Here is an 18578-nt window from a genome sequence, read left to right as displayed (position 1 = left end):
ACACACACACACACACACACACACACACACACACACACACACACACAAATCACAAATCACAAATTGTTGATGGCTGAAAACCATGGTTTCTGGGCCTCAATTCACCTAGCAGCTGGAAAATGTAATTAACTCCAGGTCACTTCACGCCTTGTGTTTCTGAATACAGAGTGAGAAAAAAAATACATGTTTGTCTATCCATTCAGAAAGAAGAATCACACAGTTTGCTGCCCCTCACTCTCACCACCAATGGCATCTCCAATACTCAAAGGAACACCAAACATGGGCATAAGCCCCACATACTTAAACTACATTCTCAGATTCAGCACTGGGCCAGCAGAGAAGCCAGCCTTCTTGTCAAAAAGAGTGCATTTTCTCATCTTAAAATATACTTAAATTTTCTTTTGTGTTTGCCAAAGCATCAAGCCAGAGGTAGCCTCATAGTGTCTCACTAGGGCCAGCTTCCAATCTGGTAATAAAAATCCTCTGGAATTGGGCACTAGTCCAGTCTCTTATAGTGCATAACTGGTTAGAGAAAGAATGTTCTAGAGCATCTAAACCCAAGGAGTGCATAGCCATGTATATGTGTGACAAGAAGCTGTAACGTGTGGTCTATTTCTAACATGGCTTCTCATCCTGCGATATCATGGAAGGCCAGGATTGTATAGCTAATTAGCAGCCAAGGAGGCAGAGCAGGAAGGAACCTGATGTCCCCTCATCAACTCCTATATTTTACCTTCAGAAAAAACCAATGAGTGGAAATATCCCATGTGCCCTACTGAAGTTTGGAAGTCCTGAGTTTGACCACAAATGTTGACTCCTGACTACCCTTTGCTTTTGTGCCTTATTTTCTTGTGTATCTCAGTAGCTAGTTCTGATTTCTTTTATTTCATTTTCCCTAATCTCATCCCCAACCCCAAAGAGCCAGGGTTATCAAGTGGAAAACTGGATCTAGAAAGCTGAGCTAAAACAACTCACGCTCATGAAGGCTTTGTAATGAGCTGTTTAAACCATCCAAATGAGCCCAACCCAGGGAAGTCTTTATTAATTAATTAAGATTTGCTTGTTTGTTATGTGTATGGCATAAGTGTGTGGTATGTGTATGTGCACACGTGTGTGTGCCTGTGAGTATGTTCATGCACACATGCAAGCATGCATTCACACAAGGAACTCAGAGCAGGCCTTCAGGTGTCCTCTGTCTCTACCTCATTACCTTAAGACAAGGATCTCTCACTGAACCAGAAATTTGCATTTTTAACTCAGCTGGCCATTCAGTGATCTCCTGGGATCTGCCAGAACTTGCCACTCAAAGTTGTGATTATAGGCATGCCAGCCATGCCTGGCTCTTTACATGGGTGTTTAGGATTTAAACTCAGGTCCCACAGCAAGCACTTTTACCCACTGAATCAGCTACCCAGTCCTCCAGAGAAGTCCTTTATTAAAATTGTTTGGTTTTGTTCATGTTCTTCCCTTTCTCTGGGTAGACTCTGGTGGTGGGCAGGGCAGCACCTTATGTGAAGCTACATTAGGGAAATGCAGGGCAAGGAGGCAGACAGATGTTTGGAACTCAGATGAAGTTCTCCAGATGAATAGAATCCATCAATTAGGGCTTCTTGGTAAACCACCTCATGCTAGGAACCCAGGATGCTCTGGACAATGTAGTCTCAGGTTGCTCTCTGCACTCTTGCCTTGACAAAATGACTCATTGGCATCTTTCTTCCAATCATAAAAAGGTGCTGATATGGGACAGACTCCCCCCTCCCCACTTCCAACAGCTTCTGCTAACATGGCAAGAAACTGGGATTATATCTTTCAATATTTGTCCAGCTGTTGTTTGCAGATGTTATATTCTTTACACCGAGAAAATAGAAAGCTAGAGAGTGCTGGCATGCAACTTTATCCTGAGAATTTTAGATATCACCAATGTCTTTCAAAGATGTCCTTATGTGTTGATGGCTTTAAGCACATCTGGGCTATTGAAGATACAGAGCTTAACAGTCCTCAAACAAACATTGCAGAGAATTGTCGAAATCTCTTTTCCACTAAGTCAAAATTCTACACACTCAATGATTTGTATGTGATTATTGTGGGCCAGGTAATGTTTAATTTATTTAATCTTTACAACAACCCCATGACGTTGGTACTATTTTGTCCTATTGAAATAATGAAGGAACTATGGAAACAGAATTGAACCCAGGCTGACCTGCCTCTAGGGACTTGTTTTAGATATGAACTTTATAGAATCAGTCTCAAAGTGATCTTTGATGAAAGATGATTGTTTTTTCTGCTGGAGACGTTGGCAAACAGGCACAAGGTTAGAGAAAGACATCACAGGCTAGGAGCAGCCCTGATAGAACTCTTTCTGATTCTTATCAGTAGCTAAAATCACAGTTACTGAACCCAAAAGGCCATTCTCTCACCTCTACAGCCCTCCACAGAACCCTATGCTCATCACCCATGGGCGTGGTCTCAAAGCATTTGTGCAGCTCATTCTACAACTGTGATACTCTGTGCTCAGCACTGATGGTGGCCATCACCAGGGACAGGATCAAAGGAGTTGGGTTTTCCCCAGTCTGGGTTCTGACTTAGTCATTGTTTTCCCTGTTGGAATGTTGGTATGAAATGATTCTTTGCTGGGTGTGGTGGGTGCATGCCTGTAATTACAGTATGCTGAAAGGAAGGTGGGAAGTCTCAGGGCAGTATGGGATGCAAAGCAAGAACCTGTCTCAAAGCAACAACAGCATTCTTGATGCTGTCTGGATTGCGACGATTTCATCCTCAAAATCACTTGTAGTAATTCATGCTGGCTCTGAACTTGGGCATCTCAAGGCAGCTATCCTCCTGAAGAGGTGACCTACAGCATGACCCTGGTAAAGGAATTCCTGTCAGAGGTCACACTGCTTTCTATTGGGTGCAGGATCCAATCTCAAACCATAAAGTGACTCTTAACCCAATCCAATGGTGTTTGACCTGACGGATAATACACACGGCCACATTATACAAATGTTGGAGTGAGTGGGAAGCACAAGACTACCTAAGCATTTGGACGACTATTCTTAGAATAATATAGCTATTGTTCTTGAGTTAACCGTGCTGCTTTACAAGTTAGGGAGCCGGTGAGAATGCCATCCTCAGCATCACGGCTCTCTATTGGGAATCAGGGTACAAGCTGCATTGTTAGGTTATCACTACCATGCTTCTCGGAAGCTCAGAGCTTAGCATGGCTCTAGATTAGATTGGGGAAGGGTGGGTGCTAAAGAGAAGGGGCCAAAGCAGTGTGTGCCAAGGGCCAAGGAAAGGACAGTGTAGGCACACACTGTGAGGGTCTGCACCATTTCATTTGCCAGCACCATGGCCCATCCGTCCACGTGATTACTGAGTGGTGATCTCCAAATCTCAGCATCATCTCCAGGCTACTGAGACCCTACTTTGGCTCCTGCAGTGTGATTTCAGGGAGGGGAATGAACTCTACATCCCACTCTACCCCAGGTTGGCTCCTAATCCTCTTTGGCATTTTTACCTTATATTTTATATTCCTAATAATGGCAGCCACTTGTGGCTGCCCTCCAGGTTGCCAGTGGTCTTTTTTTTTGACTTATGAAGAATGTATTGTCTTGGGAAGAGTTTTCTGGGAAGATGGACAGTGGAAGAAATGTCACTGGGTAGGAGCAAGGGAGGATATGACCATACCATACTGGTAGCTGGGATCTCCCCTATGTGCTAACCTGCCTACAATAATTCTGCAACCCTGAGGATTCAAGCCACACAAATTGAGCCTGGACCAAGATATCCTCACATCCCTCAGAGATTCTGGCTTGTGTTCTCAATAAGATTTTACCAAAGCCGACATTACCAAGTCCTCTTATCATTTACTTACACTCAACCCCTTACATACCACTCACACCATTGACACACTCACTGTGGTTGTACAAGCAGAAGAATCTTTGGATCCCAGCCTGTGGAATCAAAGGCAGACATATGAAAGTCCCCATGCTACCATGTTGTCATGCCCTTTGATGTTCAAGGACTGCTGTCTGACTGGATTCCAAAGAGCCAATTCAAAGGTCAGGGACAAATAATGAAGCTCACTCTGGAGGGCCAGACATCCAATGATCTCATGCCAAGGTAGTGAGTCTTCTTTTAAGAAGACTTTCACCTGGGCAGTCCTTCTTCTTTCACCCCTCAAGGTGACAGAGTCCTTATAAGAAACTTAGATCAAGAATCTGAATTGCTTTTTGCTGGATCTTTCATGCTGATATTCACAAGAAAGGAAAAATCTACCCAGTGGGAAAGTTCACAGTTGGAGGTCTGGGAAACTTCTTTCCATCATCTTCAGGAGAACAAACTATTAGCTCTGCATTGGGAGTCTACAGTGACCACCGTGAACCTGGCCTGATGGCCCCTATGTCATGTTTAAATAAGGGACATGGAATGGGATGCAGAAAAGAACCACACAGACATAGACACACAGAAAAATGGACATGAGCATAACCACATAGAGATTCATAGACAGGTACACATACATGAATATAAATACCCAGTCATGAACGTAAGTGCAGAGAGATTCACATACAGACGCACATAGGCTGGGTTACATAATGAGGTCCAGGTAGCTTGGGTGGCATAGTGAGACCTTGTTTGGAAAAGGAGAGCCTAGAAATTCCTCCCACCAGAGCACACTGCTTGTGCAAACACGCATACTGTGTCACCAGCTGGATAAGATGTACACATTCAACTATGATAGCCCATGAATGACTATGTTTCTGGTGTACGCATTAAGCATTCTATGGCTTGTGTTATTTTACTATGTCCTCTTTACACCTATAAAAAATGAAAAGGACTCTAAAGCAGTGTGGCACATTACCCAGCAGTCGCCTCGGGCAGCTTATTGTTTTAGCATATCATCAAGAGACACATGGAGGAACAGCAAAGGGGTCCTGGTGGCCACGCATTCTACCCCATTTCCACCTCTGCCGTCTTCTGGGGAATCAGAGCGCCCCCATGGCAGGCTTGTGTGATGAGCTCCCTAATCTTGAGAATCTGAAAGACCCAACTCTATCACCTGGGTCAGTCTCTACTGCAGAACCCCTGCCATGCTGTCTGTCCCTGGTGTGGAAGAGCTCTCTGAATCACATCACTAACTGTCTTTGCAGGGTGTTGATACCTTCTGATAAACTTCTGACCCCAGCAATCCATCTCAGTGCCCCCCACCCCCACCTTGAGCCCTAGATCAGAGAACTTTCAAACACATGGCCTAAAAGAGGCCTCATTTAGAAAATTAGAACACACTTCTACTGAGCTACTAGGAAAAATGAAGTTGTGAAAGTTTTAGGAAAATAGGTGGAACTGGAACGTATTCTATTAAGAAAAGTGACCCAGTCCCAGAAAGAGAACGTTGACTGCTCTCTCTCTCTCTCACACGTGGATGTTTCTGTTTCTATTTACATAATCCAGGAGTTGTGAGAGTGGGTATATTCCACAAAACTAGATAGGGGACTATGGAAGGAGTAAAAAGGGGACCATGTCATGTGTCTGATTTGTGCCGAGTTTACGTAAGGGCACTCTTACACTGCGAGATGCTTGTACCAGAATATCTGTCCATGAAACAGTTCTCAGAATAGGTCCCTACTACAGCGAGGCTCAAAACTGTACTTCTGTAAGACTGGCAGAAGTCCTCCATACTTACAAGTGACAGCATCAGGAACAATATTGGTCAGAAAGAAAAAGCAATGGCAGACATGAATGCGAACCCATGTTCATGCAGTATACCTTATTATATAGCAGGGCAAGCTGCTTTCATTTCTATAAACAAGCTGTAGCTGCCAGCAGCACTATTTGGCTTTTAATGATGCCAGTATCTTATTGAAATCTATTAAATGGTAACAACCTGACAAGCAAGTCTCCCAAGGATCGGGATTTCCAGAATAAATGGCTGGAGAGAATGAGAGCAAACAACCCCAGTAGCAGCCCTTAAACTCCCCTTGGGACCATGAACCTGCTGCTGTATGTCATTTCAGGCTCTGGATATCACCCCACTCTCTGGAGATACAACACAGACTTCTTACTCCTTATCTTTCCAACCATGGGTCTACACCTAGTTTTATATTTCATGAAGCATTTCTAGCTGAGTTCATTTAGGTGGGTTGACAGATTATGAATGCTGTACACAAATACCTCTAACACACATTAAGACCCTACGCTTTGTACCGTATCTGTTTCCAAAGTCATTGGACTGTGAGTTATACGTTTGCTTCCTAGGTGGAAAGAGAGGATGAAAAACCTGTTTTCTCAAAACCACATTCAGGTAAGTTACATAGTTGAAAAATCAGTCACTTAAATAACAACAACATTCCTAAACAACACACCTACCATGCTGTGGTTTCTTACCGTCTGTCTGTCCTGGACTTAGGGCAGAGCTATCAACTAAAATGGATTCAGTTTAGAGTTGGCCCTTCTTTAAGATCCATAACCTTTTACAGAGTCACAGGCAGAGTGATCAGAGATCAGAGCTTTGGGTGAGAAGCCAGGGTCTAGAGCAAGATCTGATGGAGACTTGGATTTGGCCTATTGTCAAATGTTCAGAGTAAAGCTTTCTCCCACGTTAGGGGTCTCCATTAGATACCAGCTGTAGGAGACTGACAAACCTGCAAAGCTAGGGAAGGTGAGAAAGAAAGAGGAGGGGGTTAATGGGAAGGAAGAAGAGAGGGAGGGAATAGTCTAAAAGGAAAGTGACATTAGAATAAAAGGCAGATATGGCATTTGGATGCAATAGGACTAGTAATCTCAAAGGAGCCTTAGTAAGAAGATTCTCTATGCTAACCCCACCATATCTCTAAGCCTTCAAGAAACTATCATCACTGTTAACCTGTGCATAACCTCCTCCACACAAAAGTAGACCCTGGACTTAGGGGCTAGTGTTAATCATTCAATGAGGCCTCAGCTATCGGCATAGACTAGACTGATCAGGACACAAGATTTCCCCTCCTGGAATCTGAGACATGATGTTCCTGGATTTGTCTTCAATGAGCTCCTTTCTATCCCTTGAAAATTCCAATTTTGTACCTCTGTCTTGAGGTCCCCATGTTTCTGGCCTAACGATGCTCGAGATTTTGCTATGTAACCAGGTCAGGGACCACTGGTAGGGGACCACTGGCTCAGCCGACGCCCTGCCTGGGATAACTGAAGAACTGCAAACAAGCAGGCCCAGTTAAAGTCTTCAAGCTCCTGCTGACAATCGTTAGTTTTGTTATCACTCTTACTTTGCCATTTGTCCCCCGAAGCAGTGGGATGTAGTTCTGCACAAATTCCGATTTCATGTGAGTCACAGCGGCCCTTTAGAAAGTACAGCCATAGCTGCTGTGAGGGATAGGTGTGTGCATAGATTGCCTGGGCTACAAAGTACCCAGGTATTTGGTTAAACAACTTTCTGCGTGGGTCTCTGATGGTGTTTCTGGGAGAGGTTAACATGCTGGTTAGGTGGAGTCGTCAGACTGCCGTCCTAATAGTGTGGTGGTCCTCACCTAATCGGTTAAGATGTGGGTAGACAGTTGAGTAAGACAGAATTTCAATCTCTCTTTCCTCTTTTTTTTTTTAAACAAAACCCACCACCACCAACAACAACAAAAAAAACAGGACTTCAGGACCTCTCCCGCCTGCACCTGGACTCGGAATGGAGCTTATGCTATAGGCTCTGCTGGTTCTTGGACTTTGACTCAGACTGGAATGAGAACATTATTTCTCCTGGGTCTTTAGCTTGTTGATGGCAGACTTAGACTTTCTAGCTTCCATAGCTGTGTGAGCTCATTCACCACAGCATCATAGATTTATTAATAAATATGTATACTTATATAATATATATACACATACTATAATTGTGTATATATAATTGCATACATGTCCACACATATGAGAAAGCGTGTGCCTATGTTTTGTGTAGAACAGAACTAATAGGAAGTTCTGTTTCTTTGCAGAATAAATGCAACCAGCATACCAAGAGACAAGAGTCCATTATCTTTTCTGAAAGTAGATACATGTTGCAATAAGATGGACATGATAAAGAAAAGATAACCTACAATTTCTATCATTTGAGTTTGACATCTTCACCTAGTTCAGGATGCCTACAAATGGCAGGTCTCTGTCACTGAGGAGATTGCTGTTCTCATCAGGTGAGACTGAGAAGCCTCCTTTGTGAGCTGCATCCAAAACTCCCAGAGTTGAGTCTGCTGATCACCAAGTGGTAATCAAAACAAAGTCTGTATGCACTGTGCACATCCTTGCAAATTGTAAGGAAGAAAAGGAAGGTGAGAGACTGTGTGAAGGAAACATCAGACACTCTTCCAAAAATGAGACCTCGGGGCTCTGAAATAAAGTCTTTAGCGTTACGAATTAACTATAAGTCATAAAGCAATACAAATTACGGCTATAGAATCTTCAAAATGGCAATTTAAAAAGACACCCAGCACTAAGTGGTAGTCGTTTTAGTGAAGAAAGCTTTCTGTTCTGTGGAATAAGGAACTACCTGCCTCTTACCTTTATTCTATTCTACTGACGAATTTCCAAGCTCGACAGGTGCATTAATAGGATTCTCAATCCCCTGCTGAACCCAATGAAAGAAAACTCTGAATTGTCTCTAACAATTCCTAGCTGAATTCATCTTGCTTTCAGAGATAGAGAGTCCCAAGGACAAATGTTCCTCTTGTATGTAAAAGATTAGTATTTCTTCTTCTTAATAGCTCTATGTTGTTCCTTGCTTTCTTTGGCTGCCTCCCTGCCATGCATGCCTCACTGTAAAGAAAAGGTCATTTGGCGATTCATTAGCTCTTCCTCAAATGTGAGAATTCAAAACGACTGCCCAAGTGTCTATTGCATCGGAGCCACAGACCTTTCTGATATTCGATGTGGACTGTGGCTGGATACATAACCTCCATGGAGAAAGACAGGTGACTGAGACCATGTATAAACAATCTTCCCTGTAACTTCTTCCTGTCTTCTATACTTCAGACTATAGGGAAACTCATATGCCATACAAGTGTCTGTCTCTGCAGCTCACTCTACCAAGGACATTGATACCAGGATGCAAAGAATGACAGACAGGGACGTCATTTGTTTTCCAGGAGGCCTATCTACACAAGCACGGGAAGAGTCTGCTATGGTTTGATGAGTTACCACTCCAGATGTGTCCATATGTTAAAGCCTCAGTCATCAGGGGGATTAATCAGGAGGCACTAAGGACCTTTGAAAGGTGGGGCCCAGTGGGGGCATTTAGAACACTGAGAGTGTCTCTCCAATGGGGACTGTAAGATGACAGCCTTCTCTTTTTGTTTCCTGGTTATTGTGTGCATGCTTGCTTTGATTGGCACTCCTCTTATGTGCTACCTTCAGCAGAAATCCAAATCCATTGGGCCTACTCAGTCTTGACTTGAGCCTCAAAAATCATAAGACAAACCAATCCCTTTTCGTTTATAAGTACCTTGTGTTGGTATTTCATTACTACCATGAAAAGTTCACTATGATAGCCCCCAGCACACATGACTTCCCTGGAATAGCTCCCCATACATGGTAGGCTCATACAGATAGCTTCCCAACACATGGAAGTTCTGGCTGGGAAGATCATTAGAAGCTGAAATTTCTTCATCATAAAATGAGATATGGACAACAATGCTTGGGATGATTCAAAATGATAACCTGGCAGAAAAGACAGAGCCGAAACATCACACCAATAAGCTCTCCAGTGAGGTGAGGTGACACTGTAATTTCCAAGTGTCTCAGACTTGGTTCTGTTGCCAGCAGATTCAGACAAGGGCAGCCTGCCTGATGCCTGGTCCTCTTTCACTCACATGGCACCTCTAGAGGTGAGTATTTTTTCTTAAATTACTTAACAAAAAGAAAAAAATGGAAGTACTTGGGCCAGATTTGAACAGTTAGATGGACAGGGTGGTTGTGTGCAGCTGGAGGTCTGGATCCTTATGCTTAATGTCTTCTGTAAAAATCAGTAAGAAAGCAGAGGCATAGGGTAGCAAGGTGGGGAGAAATCAGTCAAAAAGAAAGTTAGGGTTTTCTAGTCTTATCTCTAAAGCCATCATAGAGCTTTAGGCAAGTTCTTCTATCTCTCCACTTCTCTGGGAACCCATTGGGAAAGGCACCAGTTGACTTAACTGATGGTGAACATCCACTGTACCCCAATAGTTATATGACTGAGGTAGGGAAACTGGTGTTGATATAAGCATTCACTCTTGGCACTGGCTTGTCCACGCCCTGTAGGTAAAGGTTCCACACAGTTCCAGGTTCACATAGTTACAGAGTTAATCTATGCTGATTCTGGAGGCATAGGACAGGCCCCACCCAACCTGGGCAAAGCCTGGGTTACCCCTCCATCCAGGCAACAGAGGGCACCCAGCAAGTGCAACCCTCTTTCTGTAGTGGGCTCTATTGGTTGACTCTCTGTTACTGGCTGAAGTTCTGGTCTAAACTAGACAAGAACATTCAAAACACAGCTTGACTAAGTATCCTGCTTCTGATCTGAGCTCATGGAAGCAGTGGCTCCCACCTTGGGAAATCCCATTTGGGGAGAAGCTACGATGGCAACATCATTTGATCCTGCTGTGTGTTAAGGGGTGACCCACATGGTAAACAAAGGGTTTCCTGTTACAGAACAAAGAGTGTTCTCTAAATAGTATTTATTATCACCTTAAAATAAGGCAAAGGACAGCAAGTTAGCATCCCCAGGCAGCGCTAACAACATTGAGAGGGCCAAGAGAAACAGCCTTAGGACCATGTGGATAGAAGATTGGACCATGAGGCCAATTAGCACAGCTATTTTCCATACCCCCAGTTTGACCAACACTGTAACTCCACAAGATGGGTTGTCATCCCTTGACACATCATTATCTGGAAGGAGAGTGAGTTCTGAGAAACAGAACAAGACAGACTGCTCTTCTCCTAGGGCTCTTCCTCCTCTCAGGGAACGGTCCTAAAGTGGGACGCTTCTTCAAGTGGTCAGCAGTCCTAATGGACTTAAGGTCAATCTAGTAATCGCTCCCATGGGAGTAAACTGTGTTTTATCAAGGAACACAATTACGACCGGGACTATAGGAGAAACAAGGAGCTAGAAAGAAACTACTGCTTCCATTAATCTCTCCCCTCACTGGGTCTCAGTATTAGGAAGTGGCTCCAAAGTATATATTTTGGATGAATCCCTAGGGCCTATTTCAAGAATACTTTTTGAAGTCAGAATGGCTATGTGGTCATCTAAAGAATGTTTACATTCTGGAGGCTGGTTTGTTAAAAACAAAAAAGGCAGTCCCTCAGTCTAATTCTGAGTGGTTATCTGTCGATGTGATTAAATCACACATGTAGAATCAAAGACGTTGAGCCAACCAGGCAGCATCAGGATCCCTCTGTGCTTCTCAGGTCCAGATGTGAACACAGCAGCCCTCCAAGCAATCTTATGTAACCCTTCCTATTTCTGACAATAGCAGTAAAGATCATCTGGGTAAAAACTTCACTGCAAACTCAGCCTAAGGAAAACAGGGCCAGACCTCTGCCTTGCTACTCACACTTAAAGCAGAAACACAGGTCTTAGTGTTTGTAGCTGCCATGCCAGGCAGCCTCAATCCCACCAAATAACCTTAGGAGTTGAGCCAAGTTGAGCTTGAGTTTGGAACCAGGACTGACTATATTCATGAAACCCCAGGACTCTCCCACACCAAGCATTCTCAGACTGATCCCAGAGCCTTCCCATTTTCCCTACTCAGCAGTAGGAACTTCTTCCATTTGGATTTTCCAGATCTTGGCTGTTGAAATCGATCCCTATGAATCTTATTAATGAAATAAGAAACTGACAAGGGCATCTGTGCAGGGGAATTGGTATTGCTACTACTGATCAGGGATATTTTTATTCTTGTGTTGATATCAAGAAGTAAAGAGAATCTGTAAGAGACTCTGTATCATGAGCTCCAGGCTGGATTCTTTATAGACCTCATCCCTGGGGCCCAATATAGCGCCTAGACTCATCAATGTACTTTATAGATGAGGAAACCGAGGCTTAGCAGTTTAAATGGATTATTCAGTACTACACAGCTATTGAGAAGATAAATTTAAGTTATACATTTGCTCTTTTCCAAAGTCCATTTCCCTTCTGTTTCTGTGAAGCCCCTACTTACTGATGCCTCAGAGGTCAATGGATATCTTCTACCAATTCAACCTTGAGCACAAGTTCCTGCTTCTGCTTAGTGAAAAAAATGGAAGAAAACAAATGCTTCGTGCTTGAGGAGGCCACCTCTGAACCAGCAATTCCCAGGTTACACTCACACTTCTCAGAGAGTAAACCTGGTATGCACTCTGCTTCGGGCTAGGAGTCCAATATCAGGATTTAGGAAGGATCATTCCGGAAAACTCCACGTGATTTTTAAATATAAATTCTTATCCTAAGGAAAGGACCATCTTATAATTATGTCTAGAAGCTTGTTTTCATCCTTTAGACAAAGAAAGGATGAATTTGGGGACAGTCGCAAACCTGTGTGCTTTTCCTCCTCTCGTAGGCAGTAAGCAGGATGAAACTGCATACTCCTTGAAATGAGGACTATGTCCCACTGTCCCCTCTTGCAAATACCCATCTGTACCCATGCCCAGCAGCTGCCCAATGCCCTTCAGAAGAAGCAAGTAGAACACACAATGTTTAGTATAGCATCTGCCATCATCAGTGGTCCACAGTGACAGAGAGGGAAAGGAACAGCAGAGGTAGCTGTAGATATGACTGCTGCATTTATGTTGCCTAGAAACCTGAGGTCTTGTTCTGACATGGTGACGCCGGGGAAAGACAAAATCTCCAGCCCTCTGATATCTTCTGCAAATGATCATCAAGACTGGCCATAAACATTCTTTGACTCTAGAACTCTAATTAGCTGAGTCTTTCTTGCCCCGTTTCTTCTATTAACCAAGAGGCCTCCCACGGAGACGTTGTCACAAAAGCCACATGTCGCCATACTTTAAGAGACAAAGTCTGAAAGCAAAAGAAATCTTGGCATTTTATGCTAAAGAGGCTCAGACATCTTCATGTCTCCGGTGATTTCTATGTGGTTTGTTGGAAGCTCTTTCTAAAATCTTCTGGTGACTGTCTATGCTTTATCACAGCTCCCTGCGGGATGGGAGAGAAGAAATTACCCAAGCGTTGACAGAATAGCCACACAATGACTGTCTGGCAATGCTCACTTATTAAGCAAAGCAGGCAGAGCAAGAGATGGCTAAATCATATACCTGCCTCTCCCTCACCAGTCTTCTGCGGCATCCAATACAATAGGCCCCTGGAAGCCGCCAACTCCACATCAGCAATGCCTTGCACAGTGGGTGAGCTGAGGCAAAGATAATTTTCCAAGCTGTTTGGCTATCAACAGACACCAAATTGCTTAGCTGAGCAGACGTGATTTCCTCCAACTTGTTGAAAAATTCTTAAACAAACCCTGAAAATGGAAATGTACGCTCATTTTACTTCCTAGCTAAGAAACAGTGGATTCCTTACTTAGGAATCAACAAGTTAGGAAGGGGGATATGAACATAGACATCTACTCTCATAGGAAACAAGTGAAACCAATATACATTCAGGTCTATGCAGTCACTCCTCCCTAGCTACATGTTCAAAAGCCAAGATTCAACTGAACGTACATCAGAAATATTCTGCATTGTACTGGATGCGAAGACCACTTGTCTTGTTTCCATTCTCTGAACAACACAGAATCTTATAACTTTTGCATTGGATTAGGTAGCAACAGTGATCTAGAGATGCCAAAGATGATGGGAGGATGTATGTCAGTTATATGCAGATACCATACTACTTCCCAGAAGTGACCTTAGAATCCTGGAATGCTGGTTTGTGTAAGAAGTAATATCCTTAATGTATTGTGGCTGGGAGGGTTACTATAATTTGAAATACAAGGTATAGTTTATTCATGCTTTTCTGCCCAGTGACATTCTGGTAAGTATTTATCAAAGAGCTTATGGTAGAAGAGATGCCATAGTGTCTTTGCAGTTTGCTATGGTGTAAATATTCTGGCCATGAAATTTCATTCTACCAACCTAATATAAGATGCAGAACTGGGAAGCCAGCCAAGCATCCACATCCTACCATTGTCCTGATATTCAAACATGAGTCTTGAGTTTCAGAAACATGAAAGAACTATGAGAAACCTGTGTCTTCTGGTGCGATTTGTAGCAGGTTGCAGAGCAGGTGTAAATGAAAGGAAAATCCTAGCATGTTAAGGTGGACACAGAGGGCAATCTCCCTGATGTCCTCCATGTAGTTTTGACTTCTCAAACTCTATCTTCAGTTTCCTCACTTTGCAAAAACCAACCAGACATCTTCTGTACTGAGGCCAGTTGAGGAGTAACATGCCTTTACCCAGGCAGAAATGGGTCTTCTTAAATTTTTCATCGAGTTCTTTCTTCTGATCCCAGTAGGGCAGGCTCATTTCGGGGATTCTGCATCTTCCAGAAGCTAGGCTGCCTGTCAGAAACTTGCAAAATAGCCGAATGTTAAGCAGAGTCCTAACCAGCCTCCATGTTCCTGTGATATCACTGTCACATGGTTGTGAGGCAGAGCCAGACAGATGTGGAAGTTGTCATGTTCCTCCCAGCTGCCCTACCTTGCTCATGAATTGAGACATCAAATCGTTCTGAGTCCCACACATTTGGCCTTTTACTGAAGATGAACCCTGACATCCTGTTTAACATACTGACTCACTAGCCATGTGGCACTAAGTGCAGGTGTCCCTGTCCTAAGCTATTCCACCCTTGATTATGTCTTTCTCCTGAATTGGCCTCTTTCTCTGCTTTATTCCTGACTGTTGCTTGCTCTCATGTTAACTCATTGTCTCTCCTACAATGACTTTTCTCCTCTAAAATGAAGGCACACTGAGAATGGGGTAAGGAATAAGAAGGAAATGTGTAAAACAAGACCTTATTTGCATTTGTTTCATCTGTATGGTCTGTCTCTTGTTCATTTCTTGGATTTTAAATCCCACACAGTCTCTAAGGAACGTGGGTTTTCTTTTTTTCTTTCTTTACTTTTTTTTTTGAGAGCTCAACTGCCCATTTATAAAGCTACTGTTCTAAAATAGCACTCTTCCCACCCACTTCCCTCTCGTGAATCCCTCTTTCATTACTGCTGTAGGCATGCTTTTGAAGGGAGTGAGGGGAGAGTCTACGGAGAATACCAAGGTATCAAGCAAGAGAGATAGAGATAAAAGAGAAAAGGCAGAAGCAGAGGCCAGGGCTCCTTTCAAATAGGGGTCTGCCTAGCTCGGATCTACATTTCCCAGATCCGTATCATCCACTTACTGATACCACAGGCTTTCCTCTGGAGTGCTCAGCTACAAACTCTGAGAAAAACCTCATGCTTTCCCCAAAAGGCTTGAAACAATGGGTCTTGGAGAAAATGTATGTCCTGGTAGAATACTATGGCACAAAAGGATAGAAGGGCAGTTGTAGCTTAGCGTGTCTTGTGAAGATGGAGGAAGGAAGGGTGGGTGGCTCCTTAAGTCACCCATGTGAGCAACAACTCAAGCCAGGGCCCCTGTGTGACCAGCATCAGCACTGCTTGCATCAGAGTCAGCGATAGGCGTAAATGTGCGGTCTGTGACCTGGGTCCTCTCTCCTGACCACAGTGGTGTCTGCTGATAGCCAGAAAAGCATGTACATGAGATAACATTGTGATTTAAACAAAGACTTTCCAGCATATTGGTAGACAATGAAGTCTATGGCAAAGTTTGGAGAACATGAGGAAGTACTACAAATGGCAACCTTTCAAAGCCAAGTTACCCTTTTAGGTAAACCCAATACAATGTGTGGCATTTGTGACCTTCTGTGTCTTAATTTTCATCAAGGACTCAATCTTTATAAGACCTTGACAGACTAGCTTTTCTCAATAGGCTGTGAGGCAAATAATATATTTTCCTGCATGAAAACAAACCATGAAAACATTCAGAAAGAATTTGTAGTAGCTGCTTTTAAGAATTTTTAAACTAAATTCAGTCTCATTTCAATAGACCCTGAAAGGAGGGGGCATATAAAATAAACATTAAAAAAACCTCACTTAAAAAACCAAACCAAAATAAAAAATAGAGGAGGTATGCAGGTATCACCTATCTTGAGATATAATAAAGGGGGTCTATTAATCTTTGAAAACTTCCATAACATTTTCCTTGAAAGCCATGTAGTCTTTTGTGTTTATCCTTCTCAGACTATTGAGTATTATCAGATGTGGCATGGGGAAGTAACCTGTGGGGTAGACCAGATGTCCAAGCATCAGACAGTGGTCAAATAGGATATCCACGTCCAATTTTAGTAAACTGTGGGTGAAACAACTTTGATGGGCTCTAGAACACTTTTTCTGACCACTTCCACTTCCTTTCCTACATCTTCATCACGATCCAAGCCAAATTTAATTTAGAATAACAGGAGCAACCTCACCATCCAGCTTTCCTTTTTATGAGTATTCTTGCTAATGCTATTGGCTTTCTAGGGGCCATATTTGCTTTTGAGCTGTGCATGCTCAGGCCAACCCCAGGAGCTGATGCAGAGGCCATGGAGGTGTGCTGCGTATTGGGGTGCTCAGCCTTAAGTTCTATCTGTGACATTACATAGTGGACAGAGGTACCCAAAGAAAACTACTTCAACCTTTAAATTCTCAATTCTGTGTTTTTGCTGTTAGAGCTGCTGTTGATTAGACCCATTCTCCTAAGGCATATTGCACTTGATCAAAAACACCAGCATCTGATGGCTGTTTGACCAAGCACCCATGCCTGTGTCATCTGTCATCCTCTCTACTCTTCATTTCCTCTTCTACCCACTCATCAACTCCTTAACTGCCTCCTGTGGTCCTAAATCACATTCCCATGGTCATTAATCTTGCTTCTTCCTCATTTCCTTTTCATCTTCATTTTCATATGTACATTTTTAAAAAAAAGATTTATTTTTTTTTTTATTTATTTGAGTACACTGCAGCTGTCTTCAGACATATACTAGAAGAGTGCACCGGATCCCATCCCATTACAGATGATTGTAATCAACCATGTGGTTGCTGGGAATTGAACTCAGAACCTCTGGCAGAGTAGTCAGTTCTCTTAACCACTGAGCCATCTCTCCAGCCCTCATATGTGCATTTTTAAATGAAGACATGAACATGTTGAGTTTATAGATCTAGGAACATGAGCGTGTGTGCAGATACATGTGGAGTGCAGAGGCTGATGTTTTTACACAGTGTCAATTGATATAAAAGTAAGCAAACAAAAATGATGTCTTATTTATTTTATATAAAGGTGGAATAAAGCTTAAGACTTATTTTTTTTGGCATTATTGTAACCTCAGTAGAAATAGTGTGCCCAAAGGCATATGTCTTGAAGGTAAAGCCTAGGCTACATGTCGGACCAAATATACCCATGTGGTATACTGAAATCCATCTCACCTCTTGTCCTAATTAAGGTTATCATTGCTGCGATGAAACACCATGATCAAAGCAAGGGAGGAAAGGGTTTATTTGGCTTACACTTCCATAGCACTGTTCATCCTTGAAGGAAGTCAGGAGAGGAACCCAAACAAAGCAGAAACCTGGAGGCAGGAGCTGATACAGAGGCCATGGAGGTGTGCTGCTTATTGGGTTGCTGAGCCTGATTTCTATAGAACTATACTAGCCCAGGGTCACATCATCCACAATGGGCTGGGCCCTCCTCATAAATCACTAATTAAGAAAATGTCATACAGTTGGACTTTATGGACGCATTATCTCAATTGAGGTTCACTCCTTCCAGATAACTCTGGCTTGTGTCAAGTTGACATAAAACCAGCCAGCACACCGAACTGAGAAATGGAGGCTGATGGGCAAAATTCCTAAGTCTAATAGCTTTCTACATGGTGAATAAACGGTGCATAAATCAGTAACATACATATGACCAGTAGGGCAAAACCTGGGGTTGAGGTACATGATTTAAGCACTTTCCAAATTGTTACACAATGCCTGGCTCCCATTCTGCTCCCTGAAGCCTCAATTCAAGCAGTATACACAGCAGCCATCTCTTTGGGCCAAAGGTTACAGAGAGGCTGTCATTCACAAATCAGCACAGCTGGTAAACTCTATTAAGCTTCCATCAACTCCTCGTGTTGCATTAGAGACCCGAGTCAACCTTTTGACAACAACTGTAAAATGTCTCCAGATGGTTAATACAGCACATCAAAGTTAGTATTCAAAGGCTCAGTCAGTGGAAGAAATGCCAGTCTCCCACCCAAGCATGACATCACCTAGCCGTTTCATTGCCAAGGTACTTTGGGAGACTTTTATTTTGTAGGGATTGCAAAAAGGAAGCCTCTTGGCCCTCAGATGTGTAAACTTCACACATACACAACCTCCTGTATTCCCTGAGGGTGGGGATGGAGTTGTTGGCAGGCTGGGAGTAAGAGGAAACTATAAGCGTGGTACTTGATGTTCTCCCAGCGTGGGTGTCGTTCACTCAGAAGCAGCTTCTGGCTGGGATCGCCCCATCCTTTCCATACTGTACCATTTCTCTTCAAGATCCCTCTGTATTTCTTTGTCTTCC

General features: G+C 43.1%; 1 protein-coding gene across 3 annotated transcripts in view; it reads right to left on the bottom strand.

The window, feature by feature from the left end:
* Ncam1 (neural cell adhesion molecule 1) overlaps nucleotides 1-18578 on the bottom strand; it is a 290564-nt gene that overhangs the window by 70763 nt on the left and 201223 nt on the right. The gene's annotated exons all lie outside the window — the stretch shown is intronic.

Source organism: Grammomys surdaster, unplaced genomic scaffold (genome assembly GCF_004785775.1).
Source record: "Grammomys surdaster isolate TR1022 unplaced genomic scaffold, NIH_TR_1.0 1164, whole genome shotgun sequence".
Taxonomy (NCBI): Eukaryota; Metazoa; Chordata; class Mammalia; order Rodentia; family Muridae; genus Grammomys; species Grammomys surdaster.
The sequence above is the reverse complement of the archived record's forward strand: the minus strand, read 5'-3'. Positions and strand labels throughout refer to the sequence as shown.